Source organism: Equus asinus, chromosome 14, assembly GCF_041296235.1.
Source record: "Equus asinus isolate D_3611 breed Donkey chromosome 14, EquAss-T2T_v2, whole genome shotgun sequence".
NCBI classification, from domain to species: domain Eukaryota; kingdom Metazoa; phylum Chordata; class Mammalia; order Perissodactyla; family Equidae; genus Equus; species Equus asinus.
The window spans coordinates 19,042,056-19,055,415 of record NC_091803.1 but is presented as its reverse complement, the minus strand read 5'-3'; the positions used below and the strand labels follow the sequence as shown (position 1 = coordinate 19,055,415).

At 37.9% G+C, this 13,360-nt stretch overlaps 1 long non-coding RNA gene across 2 annotated transcripts in view; it reads right to left on the bottom strand.

Annotated features, from left to right (window-relative positions):
- LOC106840996 (uncharacterized) overlaps nt 1-11,779 on the bottom strand; it is a 30,880-nt gene extending 19,101 nt beyond the window's left edge. The window contains exon 1 of one of the 2 annotated variants that reach the window (XR_001400519.3): nt 11,661-11,779. This is a non-coding gene — a long non-coding RNA (uncharacterized lncRNA). The remainder of the gene's footprint in view (nt 1-11,660) is intronic. The other variant, XR_011494168.1, reaches the window with a different exon arrangement.
- Between the last annotated feature and the right edge of the window lie 1,581 nt (nt 11,780-13,360).

The following is a 13,360-nucleotide window of genomic DNA, read 5'->3' as shown; positions in this document are numbered from 1 at the left end:
ATATAACATATGTATTATATATGTATAACATTATTATAACATTATTACATGTATAACATTATTAATGTATAACATTATTATAACATTATTATAACATGTATAACATTATTAATGTATAACATTATTATAACATTATTATAACATGTATAAGATTATTAATGTATAACATTATTATAACATTATTATAACATGTATAAGATTATATATGTATAACATTATTATAACATTATTACATGTATAACATTATTAATGTATAACATTATTATAACATTATTATAACATGTATAAGATTATTAATGTATAACATTATTATAACATTATTATAACATGTATAAGATTATTAATGTATAACATTATTATAACATTATTATAACATGTATAAGATTATTAATGTATAACATTATTATAACATTATTATAACATGTATAAGATTATTAATGTATAACATTATTATAACATTATTATAACATGTATAAGATTATTAATGTATAACATTATTATAACATTATTATAACATGTATAAGATTATTAATGTATAACATTATTATAACATTATTATAACATGTATAAGATTATTAATGTATAACATTATTATAACATTATTATAACATGTATAAGATTATTAATGTATAACATTATTATAACATTATTATAACATGTATAAGATTATTAATGTATAACATTATTATAACATTATTATAACATGTATAAGATTATTAATGTATAACATTATTATAACATTATTATAACATGTATAAGATTATTAATGTATAACATTATTATAACATTATTATAACATGTATAAGATTATTAATGTATAACATTATTATAACATTATTATAACATGTATAAGATTATTAATGTATAACATTATTATAACATTATTATAACATGTATAAGATTATTAATGTATAACATTATTATACATATACATTATATATTTATATGTACACATATACACACATTACATTACTTATTGCAATGATAATATGTACATAATCATACTGAATATACTCTTGGGTGCCTTGTTTCTCTTGTTCACATAATGATAATATTGATCCAATAGTTATATATTTCAGTAGTTCATTCTTTTTTATTGCTGAATAATGTATGAATATACCACAATTTTTATAACTATTTTCCTACAGAAGAACATTTGGGTTTTTCTAAATTTTGGCTACTATGGAAAAAAGCTGCTATGGATATTCTTGAAATATATATATTTTGCATGTATTTATATATTTCATATATATGCCAAACTAATCTATGGTGATAAGAATTAAAGGAGTGGTTGCCTCTGAGAATTAGAGATTGGCTGGAAGGAGGCACAAGAACATTTTCTGGGGTGATGGAACTGTTCTATATCTTGAAATCCATTAGACTGTATTCTTAATATTTGTGCATTTCAATGTATGCAAATTTTACTTGAATTTTAAAAATATGAAAATGAAAAGGATTCAAAATAGGATAAAGACGAGGCCAGTGCTGTCCCTTTTGTCACCTTTGCATGAGTTAGATAGTGTTCCCTCCAGGAAGATGTAACCCTATGGGCACATGGCTTCAGGATGAGTGAACAGTGACTTGGAACAAATTAGCAAAAGGAATCTCTTCCTCTAGGTAATGATGTGCATGGCTTGGATTTCAGCTCCTGTTCGTTCCATCAGCCAGGTGACCTTATGTAGGATATAACCTATACACCTGCATATGGCAGCCCTGGGTAAAAGAGTTGTAAATGCTTGTCACTGATGGCCCATAATTTCTGCCATGAGGGCATCAGTAACAGGGCTCAAAGCACCTTTGGCTGCAGATGATTGTTCTCTCGAAAGACCAATTCTGGTGCCTTGGACCAGTATTCAGATCATGAATGACTCTCATCTTCAGGCTTACAGATAATATTAGCATGTAGCTAATATCTAGATATTACTTGGCTCTATAATTTATAGAAAATAATAAATCTTTTGATTGGTTTCCGTCTCATTGTCATAGAATTTATCATTTCTTTTTTTTTTTTTTTTGAGGAAGATCAACCCTGTGCTAACATCTGCTGCCAATCCTCCTCTTTTTGCTGAGGAAGACTGGCCCTGAGCTAACATGCGTGCTCATCTTCCTGTACTTTATATGTGGGATGCCTACCACAGCATGGCATGCCAAGAGGTGCCATGTCTACACCCGGGATCTGAACCTGAGAACCCCAGGCCGCCAAAGTAGAATGTGCGCACTTGACTGCTGCGCCACCGGGCTGGCCCCCCATTTCTATTTTCAAAAAGAGAGTTTTAACCCACAGTTCGGCTCAAAGAGGAGAAACAGCTCATCGTTTGGTAGATGCTAATATTCACAACACATATTTCAACCCACAAAAAAAAGTGTTTTGTCCTATTTTATGGGGCAAAAATCTCTCTTTAATTTGATCCAATATATTTGTCTCTCGAACCACAGTAAACCTTATAAGTCCTACCTCTGGGCATGAACATAGTAGAATGGACTTTTTTAATAAGCAGCTGAAAGAGCAACACATAATTCAAAGTTTTTCCTGTATTTGATTATAGTGATCTAAAGGGGAGATCATATTAGTGGAACCATAATCACCCAATCATTTGCAGAAGATAAAGTGGCCAACTGGAAATGAATCAAGCACCTACATATTATGCGGCAAACCTAATTGTACATTAACCAAACTGAAGATCTATGTAATTACTCTATCATTTGTTTGTTTCCCACGTTTGAGCTTTCCTTGCTAACAGGAGGTAAAACAGCCTGGTTGAACAATCCACTCAGTGACCATGATAATTTTTGTGTAGCCCACCCAGTGCTTTCAATTATTGCCTCGTCCTTGAAATTTACGTAAATTATTCTCCAGTTGTTATTGATCTTCTTATTACAGTAAAGTGATTAACTGCCTTTGGTAAGACAATTTTAAGTTTCCTCTTTTGCTCAATGTTTTAAGGACTCATCTTGTGACTCCATCACTTTGGTGTGGGACGGCTGGCTAGTTGGAAGGGATCTGGCTCATTCACTGTGTCTGAATAGCAATCAGAACTTTGGGTACAGAAGGAAGCACTTAGCAGCTGTAGTCTATGATGTTCAAGGTATCCAGGAAGGAAAACTCTTCAAAAGCCTTGAGAAATGAGTTTGGGTCAAAATGATGCAATGAGCTGAGAAATGGAGAAATCTCATTTCAAATTAGAAATCCTGATCGTAAGACATAACTCAAAACAGAATGGTTGAAGATGTTATGGTGGGAAGCAAACAGTTCATGAATCGGGAGCTTGATTTATGTTTCTGTCCCATCACGCCATGCAACCATTTAAGTGGCCATCTTCAGATCTTCCCGTGAGTTGCTCCATTTCCGGGAAAAATCAATGAAAAGAATCCATATGACGACAAGTATCTTCCCTGATGGGCCTGAATTTCTTCATCAGTAAAATGAGTGAGAAAAAGGGCCCCTCACTACTTGTCCTTTGACAAAATTTAGGTGAATCAAAGATTTTTATTTCAGACTTAAACTTGAATAGACTCAATTCTTATTTACAGTACTTACTTGTCTCAAATATATAATGAGTGTATGGTCAATTTAGGAAAGAAAATCAAAGAAGAAAAATGAGCAAAATTTTTAAATCACCCATTACCTTACTATCCCAAATTAACTACTATAATTATTTTGTATAGTTTTCTTTCAAGTACTTAAAACTTTTTTATTTGTTCCTTCTGTAAATATTGTTTTGAAACCCTTTTATTCATAATTAATATATTCTGAATATATCCGTTGTCTATAAATGTTTCCTAAATCATTATTTAATGACTGCATATTATCTGATTATATAAATATATAACTGATTTAATCAGTTCTGTATTCCTGTATATTTGTATGTTTTCATTTTTTTGCTAATATAAATAATACTGAAATGTATATTCTTGAAATAAAATTTTGCATACAGCTTTATTTCCTTAGAACAAAAATCTAGAAATGGAATTCCTAATCAGTATTTATGCGTATTTTTAGGTCTTTTAAATATCTCATCAAATTATCATCCAGAAAGTTTGCATTGCCGTCATTGTGTTGAACTTCCCAGTCATATCTATCACCATCATGAGATATTACTGTGTATATTTTTAAATCTTTGCCAAATCAATGGAAGAAAAGGAGTATTTTACTACTTTATTTTGTTTCCAGTTGATTACATGCAAACATTTTTTCATATGTTTATTTGAGAGCTTTGTTTTGTTAAGAGCAATTTCATTGCATTTATTTTCTATTTTGCTTTATTCTTCTTAATAAACAGTTCTTTTCCCCAAGCTGCCGTAAAACCCCTTTTCTTCTTTGTAGGAGATGTTTTATTTTCATATTCTTAATTAAAGAAGAAGGCCCCAAAACAGACATAAGTCAGTTTGGTCCTCACAGGCAAACTGCACCAACATTGTGGGTTTGAGCTCCTTGGGAGTCAGATGGTGAATGGCTGGTATAGCCTGTGGAAAGGAAGGCTGGCCTAAGGATCCTTCTCAGGCAGTCCCGGTTCCACACCCTACCCCAGAACTGCTCTTCCTCAAGTCCACCGTGGTGTCTTAATTGTCAAATTCCAAATCTCCCTCCCCAGCTTCTTAGACCCTCTGCAGAAATTTCTCTCCATTGTTTTTGACCACAGTTGCTTCTCTTGGCTTCTCTTAGGTTGATCACGCCTGTGATCCTGCCATTGCCTCAGTTACTCCCTCTTGGTCTGCTCCACCAGCTCCTCTGTCCATTCATGCCACACTCTCTTCTCCCTGGCTTGGCATCTGTGTTAGTTTCTTAGTTACCACGAACCAGGTGGCTTAAAGCAACATAAATGTATTGCCTCACAGTTCTAGAGGCTAGAAGTTCAGAATCAAGGGATGGGCAGGGTCTTGCTCTCTCTGATGGTTCTAGGGGAAAAGGTTTCCTCGCTCCTTCTAGGTTCTGGTGCATGCTGGCACTCCTTGGCAGTCCTTGGCTTGTAGCTGCATCAGTCCAGACTCATGGCTATCTTCTCCCTATGTCTTCATATCACCTTCCCTCTGTGCATGTCTATCTCTGTGTCTAAATTTCCCCTTTTTCTAAGGACACCAGTCATATTGGATCAAAAATAAATATTTATATAAATTGAATAATCCTAAAACTCTCACAAAGAGAAAAACTAACCCAAATGCTTCTCAAGTTCACATAATTTGGGTAAATCTTTGGTAAATAAGAGTAGTTTAATATGGTCAGTTTAATGAAACAGCTGTGTCTTCTGAGTTACTAGGCATATTAAGCTGATGTGTGAAATATGTTTTAAGAATGGACTTTTCAACAATTATGTTTTATAATATCTGCCTTAAAACAGTTTCTGAAATTTTTGGGTTTTTTTTGAGAAAGATTAGCCCTGAGCTAACATCTGCCGCCAATCCTCCTCTTTTTGCTGAGGAAGTTGGCCCTGAGCTAGCATCCGTGCCCATATTCCTCTACTTTACATGTGGGGCTCCTGCCACAGCATGGCTTGACAAGTGGCGTGTAAGTCTGCACCAGGGATCCGAACCAGCGAACCCTGGCCACCGAAGCAGAACGAGTGAACTTAACTGCTGCACCACCAGGATGACCCCCTGACATCTTTTTAGTAATCTGCAACCTAGTTGTAGAAGGTTCATGGAAAATCATTAAAAAAGGAATATCTCATATCGTGAGGTCTAAAATAGCTAAGATTGTACAGATTTATTTATAAGGTTTTTAGAAAATGAGCTCTAGTATCAACACTGATACAAAACTAGAGTTTGCTTTTTATTCTGTTAAAAAAACAAAGTTTTCTTGGACTATTGATTTGCTCTTGATAAGAGATTGTAAAAGTTTCTCTTTATCTTTTGAGTAATTTGTCTAGAAAACAAAGATTCTGTGCCTTATCAGAATAATTTCCTATGCTTTATGTTGACTGTGTCATGTCTTGATTATGTAAGAGAACCCATTCTTCTCACTTTTAAAAACACTAAGGTTTTTCTTATAACCATGATACCTCCTGTAGTTGGTTTTGAAACCTTTTATTGTTACTTTGGTTAAATAGGTAGCTGAGTTTTTTTCACAGTGATGTATTTAGTCAAATGATTCTGTTTAGTCAAATAATTCTATTTAGTCAAATGTTCAAACCTTTTGACATGTTGACAATTTTACTTCCCCAAAATCAAATTGTAAATGAAATCTTCTTGCTCTTGAACAGAGTTTGTTATTTCCCAAAGGGCCCCTGGAAAATCTCAAAGGATTTGTTCTTTCACCTTGTAAAATGAGAAATGTTAAGAAATAATTAGGTTTATTTAATATGTTCAATTGCATGAAAAACATTGTCAAATGAGAAATGCTTATCCCTCCCTGGGTTGTATTTGTATGGGTAAATAATAACATAAGTATTTCAGAAATTGTAGAATTGTAGTTCCTAGAAATTTGTCAACGTCCTCACTTTCCATGATATGACCTGCTGCTGCATTGCCTGATAGTACACAAAAACAATATAATATAGTCAGTCATAAATCTGGTTATTACTTTAAAAGATTGCGTGTGACAGAAATAAATAGATTTTCTTGTCAATTGTGTCATTTTTATAATGAACTCTCATCAGATCTTTAATCACTGACATTTTAAGTCTTTTGTCTCCACAGATTGTTTTTGCTTTACTCTGATCCTTCTCTGGAAGCATCTATAATCAGCTGTAGGCAGAGTGCTTCATCTCCAACAAAAAGCAACCATCTCAGAGACTCGTGGAAAGGACTGCGGGGTGCAGGCTTCTGACGGCATTGCTTGAATAACTGTAAGATCGCACCACTGGAAAAGTAAGGATTTCCAGAACTCTAGTGGAGAAGCTGACGGGTTCATAAAACTGCTAACCCAAGATCCAGCAGAGGGATTAATCACATGGAACAGAATGAACTGATGAAGAATGATCATGATTTTTTTATGGCTTTTGTTTGTAACTTTGCTGGTTCTTTAATGCTCTATTTTGTAGATATAAGGAACTCCCTTCTCTTTTCTCTTAAGCTATCTAAAACTCACAACAATGTAGTGGATTATACTTTTGTAAACAAAAATAAAACATTTATCTTTTCCTCCCTGCCTCATCCCTCCAGAATTCAGAAACTCTTTTTGCGCACTCTTCTTTTCACGGCAATATAGTTATTTACATCAGTTCAATGACAGTCTGTCTTCCTTGTAACAGAAGGTGACTGGAAACATTAGTTATGTATCCAAGGCTTTGACTGGAATGTGAGATTTGAGAATGATATGTATAGAATTAGGTAGGATTAGACAGTTTAAGGAACTAAGATTGACTTTATGGAGCCAATACTTACAACGTTCTCCTGGGAAAACCAGCCTGGTATCTGGCTACAGGGTTCCCAGCCTTATAGGAGAGCAAGGAGGGTCATCTCCTGGCTGGCCCAGGAAACTTAGGATACTTTGGGAAATTTAAGAATAGAGGAATTCACCCAAATCTGTAGGTACTGTGGTGAAGTCTGGTGGTGAGTCCTTGGCCTGGCTTCCTGGCCTCAAGAGGCTTTTAAAAGTCTAATCTGAGATTTCCTATGAAAAGTCCCAGCAAAGCAAACTTTAAAAGCTGTATGTGGTCAATTGCCATTCTTGTTGAACTTACGTAAATAAACTGGCCAAATCTAATGAAATCAGACTTATTTTGTCAATAAGAATAACCTTACTTTGGTTATCTTTGATCAAAAAGGGGGAGTGACTATAGAGAGAAATTTTACATTTTAGTGGAAAAGTATAGCACCTTCTTGTGTGTTATCAGGTCCCTGTTTATTGTCCTTGAGGTTCTGCTGTTTACCTTTGGATTGAACTGGATCCTACCATCTTGCACATTTTGTCTGTCCTTACCAAATTCTCAATTCTTCTAGTTTCCTTCAATATCTGGCTAGAACTCTCCAAATTGACATTTCCAAGTTTTCTCCCATCTCCTGACTTGGCATCACTAAAAACCGAAATCTGAAAGACCAGATCCTTATGGAGACTCTAGGGTGTCTTGTAGCTGACCTTTCCCTCAAGATCCAAACAAACCTCGAACTGAACTAAAGCCCTGAAGCAGACTGAAGCCAGGTGAGTTGACACACGCTTTAAAGGCCCCACGCCACGGTAAGTCACGGACGGGCAGCCTCGGAGCCCGCTGCTGCTTAGGCCGCTTAGAAAGTTCACCAAACTCTCGCCTCTTCAACACTTTGCTCTGGGAAATAACCACGATTGTAGATAATCATACTGAAAAAAATCTCTCATTAAATGCCTGATGGTTCTCACCATCTAACAAATACCTTTATGACCAAGCCTCAATAGATATTTCAGCCTGTCCTTAATTAACAAAAAGTGGCCAGATGAGAAATTAACTTATATTGTTCTTATATTTCTTCTTTCCTTGAACAAGAGGAAGGATCGACAGAGACTCTTGCCTTAAGCGAATTTTAATTAGGCTCCTCTGAGTCTTCCTCTTGACTAGGCCTCGACCTTGGCCTTCCATATCTGTCCTGTCCTGGGCCTGCATCACCCAGTCTTAGCAAGAATCCTGCTATGCCAGTTTAGCGAGAGTCCTTCACCCTTGATTATCTGACCACTTTTGATGTCTGATCAAGTTCTTCATTCCCAGGGCCAGCCTGGTGGCACAGCGGTTAAGTGTGCATGTTCTGCTTTGGTGGCCCAGGGTTCACTGATTTAGATTCCGGGTGTGGACATGGCACTGCTTGGCAAGCCATGCTGTGGTAGGCGTCCCACATATAAAGTAGAGGAAGATGGGCATGGATGTTAGCTCAGGGCCAGTCTTCCTCAGCAAAAAGAGGAGGATTGGTGGCAGATGTTAGCTCAGGGCTAATCTTCCTCAAAAAAGAAGAAAATAAAAAGTTCTTCACTCCCCACATTGATGTCTAAGGCCTCTACCTGCCTTCAGCAAGAATCTTGTTAGACCAATTTAGCAAGAATGCCCCCATCCTTGATGTCTCCTCTCAGTAATTTTCCATCCACTGGCCGCCCCCCCTTGGCTGTAAATCACCACTTGTCCCTGTTGTATTCAGAATTGAGCACAGTCTATCTCCCCTAGTGTTGACTAAAGTCTTTTTTACTGTTTTAACAAGTGCCAAATTAATTTTTTCTTTAACAATAGCAGCCACAGGAAACTAATACTCTACCTCTCATACAGTTTTTTTGTTTCTTTGTTTGGTTTTATTGGTGTGGCGCGCACACACACACACACAAAATGGATGTCTGCAAAAAATAATGTTCAATGGAACCCTGCTTTAGGCTGAAAAATCCGGCAAAAAAAGATCTACTGAACTGTGGGCTCTCCAATATGGCCGGCAATAGAGATGCAAATTATCCCCTTTAGAAAGAAACCACTGTTATTAATCCTTGATTGCTTCTTTTAGTCAGGAAAAGTGACTGGGTCAGAAGCATAGTTCCAACTGGCACTTCCCAGAAGGCAGAAGGAAAAGCCCAGCAGATTCTCACATAGAACCTCATGTGGGCTTGGGAGCCAGGAACGACAGACCCAGGATTCCTCTTGTAAGAATTTCGTCAGCACTGTAAAGTCCCTGATTGGAGTCGTTTTTGTTGTCCTTGTATATTTTCGCATGATGATCAGTCTTGAATCATTAACGTTAATGGGAGAAGGGCCTTGATGCCTATCTTCAGAGACAACAGGGACACAGGGAGCTGAGGAGCCTGTTTCCCACCAGACATGGGGTAAGAGGAGGCCCAAGGAATAGAGAGGCTGGCAACCGCTAAGGGTGAGTACAGCAGACCACGTCCCTGAAGCTGTGGCCAAGGACAAAAGGGGACAACAGAAGGCTGGTCTGGTCTGAAGAAGACCTGTGAGAAAGGACCAGGAAGACTTCCTTCAACCTCAAACATCTACAATGAGCATTTCCAAGGTGGGTTGACAAAGACAAGGGGAAAGTCATTGTCTTCTAGCTCTAGGGGGACAATCACAAGGTGCTTTGAAAAGGACTATCATAGAAGTATACATAGGTGCTTGTGGAGGTACGCACATTCCATGACATCTGGCTTCATTCCGTAGTTAACAGGAATGATGGATGGTTATTAAGCTAGAGAATAAAGTACACAAGATGTGAGAGACAGAAGATTCCCTGCCCCTACCTGGAGAAGCAGGTAGTCAAGTTGAGGATTAAAGTCTTAAAAATGATTAAAGGGTCATCTGATTGCAGCAAAATGCATTTTTAGCTTTCTCTTGCTCCCCTATTTCCTTCTCCTCCTCATCCCATTGGGGAGTATGACTTCTAGGCGGCACATCCTGGATCGTTGGATTATGACCTGCTGACAGCTCCCCAAAAGGAGAAACCATAAGGCTGATGTCCCTGAACTTCCTGTCCCCTTTCTCCTCCTCGGTCCTCCTCGCTGCCCTCCCAAACAGGTCCATGAGGGGCAGCTCACTGTAGGATGAGTACGCGGGGCTGTAAGAGCTGGTAAACCAACTCGTGTGTATTTGCATTATCTTCTCCTCCTTCCTGTGAATCAGTTACAATCTCTTCGGCAACACGTCACAGGTGAGCCTGACTCAAACTGGCTTCAACAATAAGGAAATGTATTATCACACTCAAAAATAAACCCGAAAGTATGACCAGTAGCTTAATCATATCACGAAAGACCAAGGTTACTTCCTCCTCTCCTCTCTGCTGTGCTGTGTTCACATCTTTCTCAGGCAGGACAGGACAGACTGGGTGGGTGGGGTGCAGTGGGAGCTGCCCACAGGACTGCACACAAGAAGAGGGGTCCTGGGGCTGGCAGTAGGGCAGTCCTGAACGTTGTTGAAAGCTACAGGCCAAGAATTAGAGACAACAGTCCAGCCCAGATGGAAGCCAATTTGAACACAAACCAGTTTAACCACAAACAGCCAGTGAGATCTTCAGCCAAGGGTGGCTGACAGAATAAAGTGAGGAAGAAAAGAACACACGGGTAAGGTCAGATCAGGGTTTTAAGAAAATTTAAATCATTCCTGAGCTTGGGGAGTAGAAATGCTACTGTTAATATGAACCTCAAGTGTTGTGTTAGGATGAACCGCTTCTCTGATGGTGTTGTGGGGCAATGTCAGGGAAATTTACTCCAACTTTTCTTTAGCTCCACAATCAATTCTCCTTGTCTTGCAGAAAATGCCACATCCTTTTGTCCTTCCCCCCACCTCCCCGCCCCCCATAAGATGAATTGTGTGCATAATGATGGCCACTTTGTTCTCTCTGCAAGCAGATCCCCATTATATCTCTCTTCAGCTGGATCTCTGTTACTGATGACTGGCTCCTCATAGTGGAAGCAGGTGAGCTGCAAAGACCTCTGGTGTCTGTCTCTGTCCCCTGCATCCTGCAGTAAGCACCCAGTGAACAAAACATTCAACCATATCCCTTTCCAAAGTCTAGACACATCTTCATCTTATCATGCCTCTCCTACTTCTTTGTTCTTTTGCTTACCCAGTCCCAAATTCTGAATTTTTGTCCTGTTTCTGGGCCAATTCTTGCCTCTAGACATGACGAAAATTGACATCTTTTGCTTCATTCGCATATGCATGAAGGGAGGCCTAACTAGCTTGCATGACTTATTCATACAAAAAAAAAAAGTCAGTAACTTTTTCCAGAACAAAGAGAGAGAAAGGATGCATTTGTGAGCCCATCTGAGCCCATCAGAAACTTACCTCTTCTGAGATGACATTTAGCAGAAATGCTGGAACATGTCTGATTCACCCAGGATATTATAGAGAATCAGCCGGATGACACATGCTTTTGGGTGAGTGTTTTGTTCCCTTCTGAAAATAGACACTGGCTTTGGAGAAGCCCCAAAGTCCTTCCTCTTGGCTCCAATCCCACCCCCAACAGTCCCCACCTGCCTCCTTTAACAGTTACTCTCAGGCCTAAAAGCAGAAACCCAAAGCATGACAAATTCCTGGTTGCAGGAGATCTCAACCTTTCAGAGACTGTGTTTCATACACGTTCTTGAGTACTAGAGCTTTTGGGAGCATATCAGGAAAAGACGAGAAGGTATATAGTAATTTTCAAAAGTAAACAAGTTTTGGGGCGAAAAAGTCTTTCTAAAGTTATCCCAAATTTCATTTGTCTACCCTCAAACTTGTGTGGCTAGGAAAAACCGTTCACCTGTTTTATGTTGTCATATGTGATATTTCCTAGCACTGACTGGGTGTTGTGAAATATCTTTTGCTTCCCATACCCAATAGATTGTATGCCGCCCCATGCTGCATGAACTGCTCAACATTTCACTCCAGAGAGAACAGAAACAGTATTCACGTTCAGTTGTAGGGAAGAGCAATTTTATGCATCAATTCAAATTAGGCTTCATACTTGTACAAGACTCAGGAAACACTTTGTGTAGTGGCATGCTGTTTGAAAACCTTGCCTTAGTGACCCCCATCATGTCCTAGATGAGAAGCTAACCCCGCTACAAGGTTAATAGAGCAGTCCAGAGAGCCGTGTCCACACCAGCAGGACGCAGAGACTAAGGTCAGCCAGAAGTTGGTTCACAAGTCATGAAGGCATTGGGCAGAGATGAGCAAAGTCAAGAAGGTGAGCTTGTTTGGGTTCCAATCATTATAATCAACTAGAAAGAAAAGGGTACAATGGCCAAGCAGGATGTGTCAAGAGGTGGGACCCTGTTGTTGGTTGAATTGTATCCCCCAAAAAATATATGTTGAAAGATATTTGCACATCCATGTTCATAACAGCATTATTCTCAATAGCTAAAAAATAGACACAACCCAAGTGTCCATCGATGGATGAATGGATAAGCAAAATGTGGTGTATATATATATATATATATATGTATGTACAATTCAGCCTTAAAAAGGAAGGAAATTCTGACATATGCTACAACATGGTTGAACTTTGAGGATATTATGCTAAGCAAAGTAAGCAAGCCACAAAAAGAGAGGTATTGTATAATTTCACTTATATGAAGTACTTACAGTAGTCAAAATTATAGAGTCAGAAAGTAGCATGGTGGTTGACAGGAGCTGGGAAGAAAAGGGAATGTCGAATTAGCCTTTGATGGGTATAGAGATGAAAAGAGTTCTGGAGATGGATGGTGGTGACGATAGCATAACATTATGACAGTACTTCTATTGAACTGTACTCTTAGAAGTGGTTAAGATGGTAAACTCATGTTATGTATGTTTTACCATGATAAAAAAATTACAATGTTGAGTAATAAAAGCAAGTATATTCTACTTCACATATTTTAAATGTGATAATTTATTATATGTGTGTATGAGTACATATACTCACATATACATATATACACAAAATATCAGCTGAAATTTTAAGCACTAAATTCAGGAGAGAGTTTCCCCCCAGGGCAGCAGGGAGGGTAAGATGTGTTCCGGGA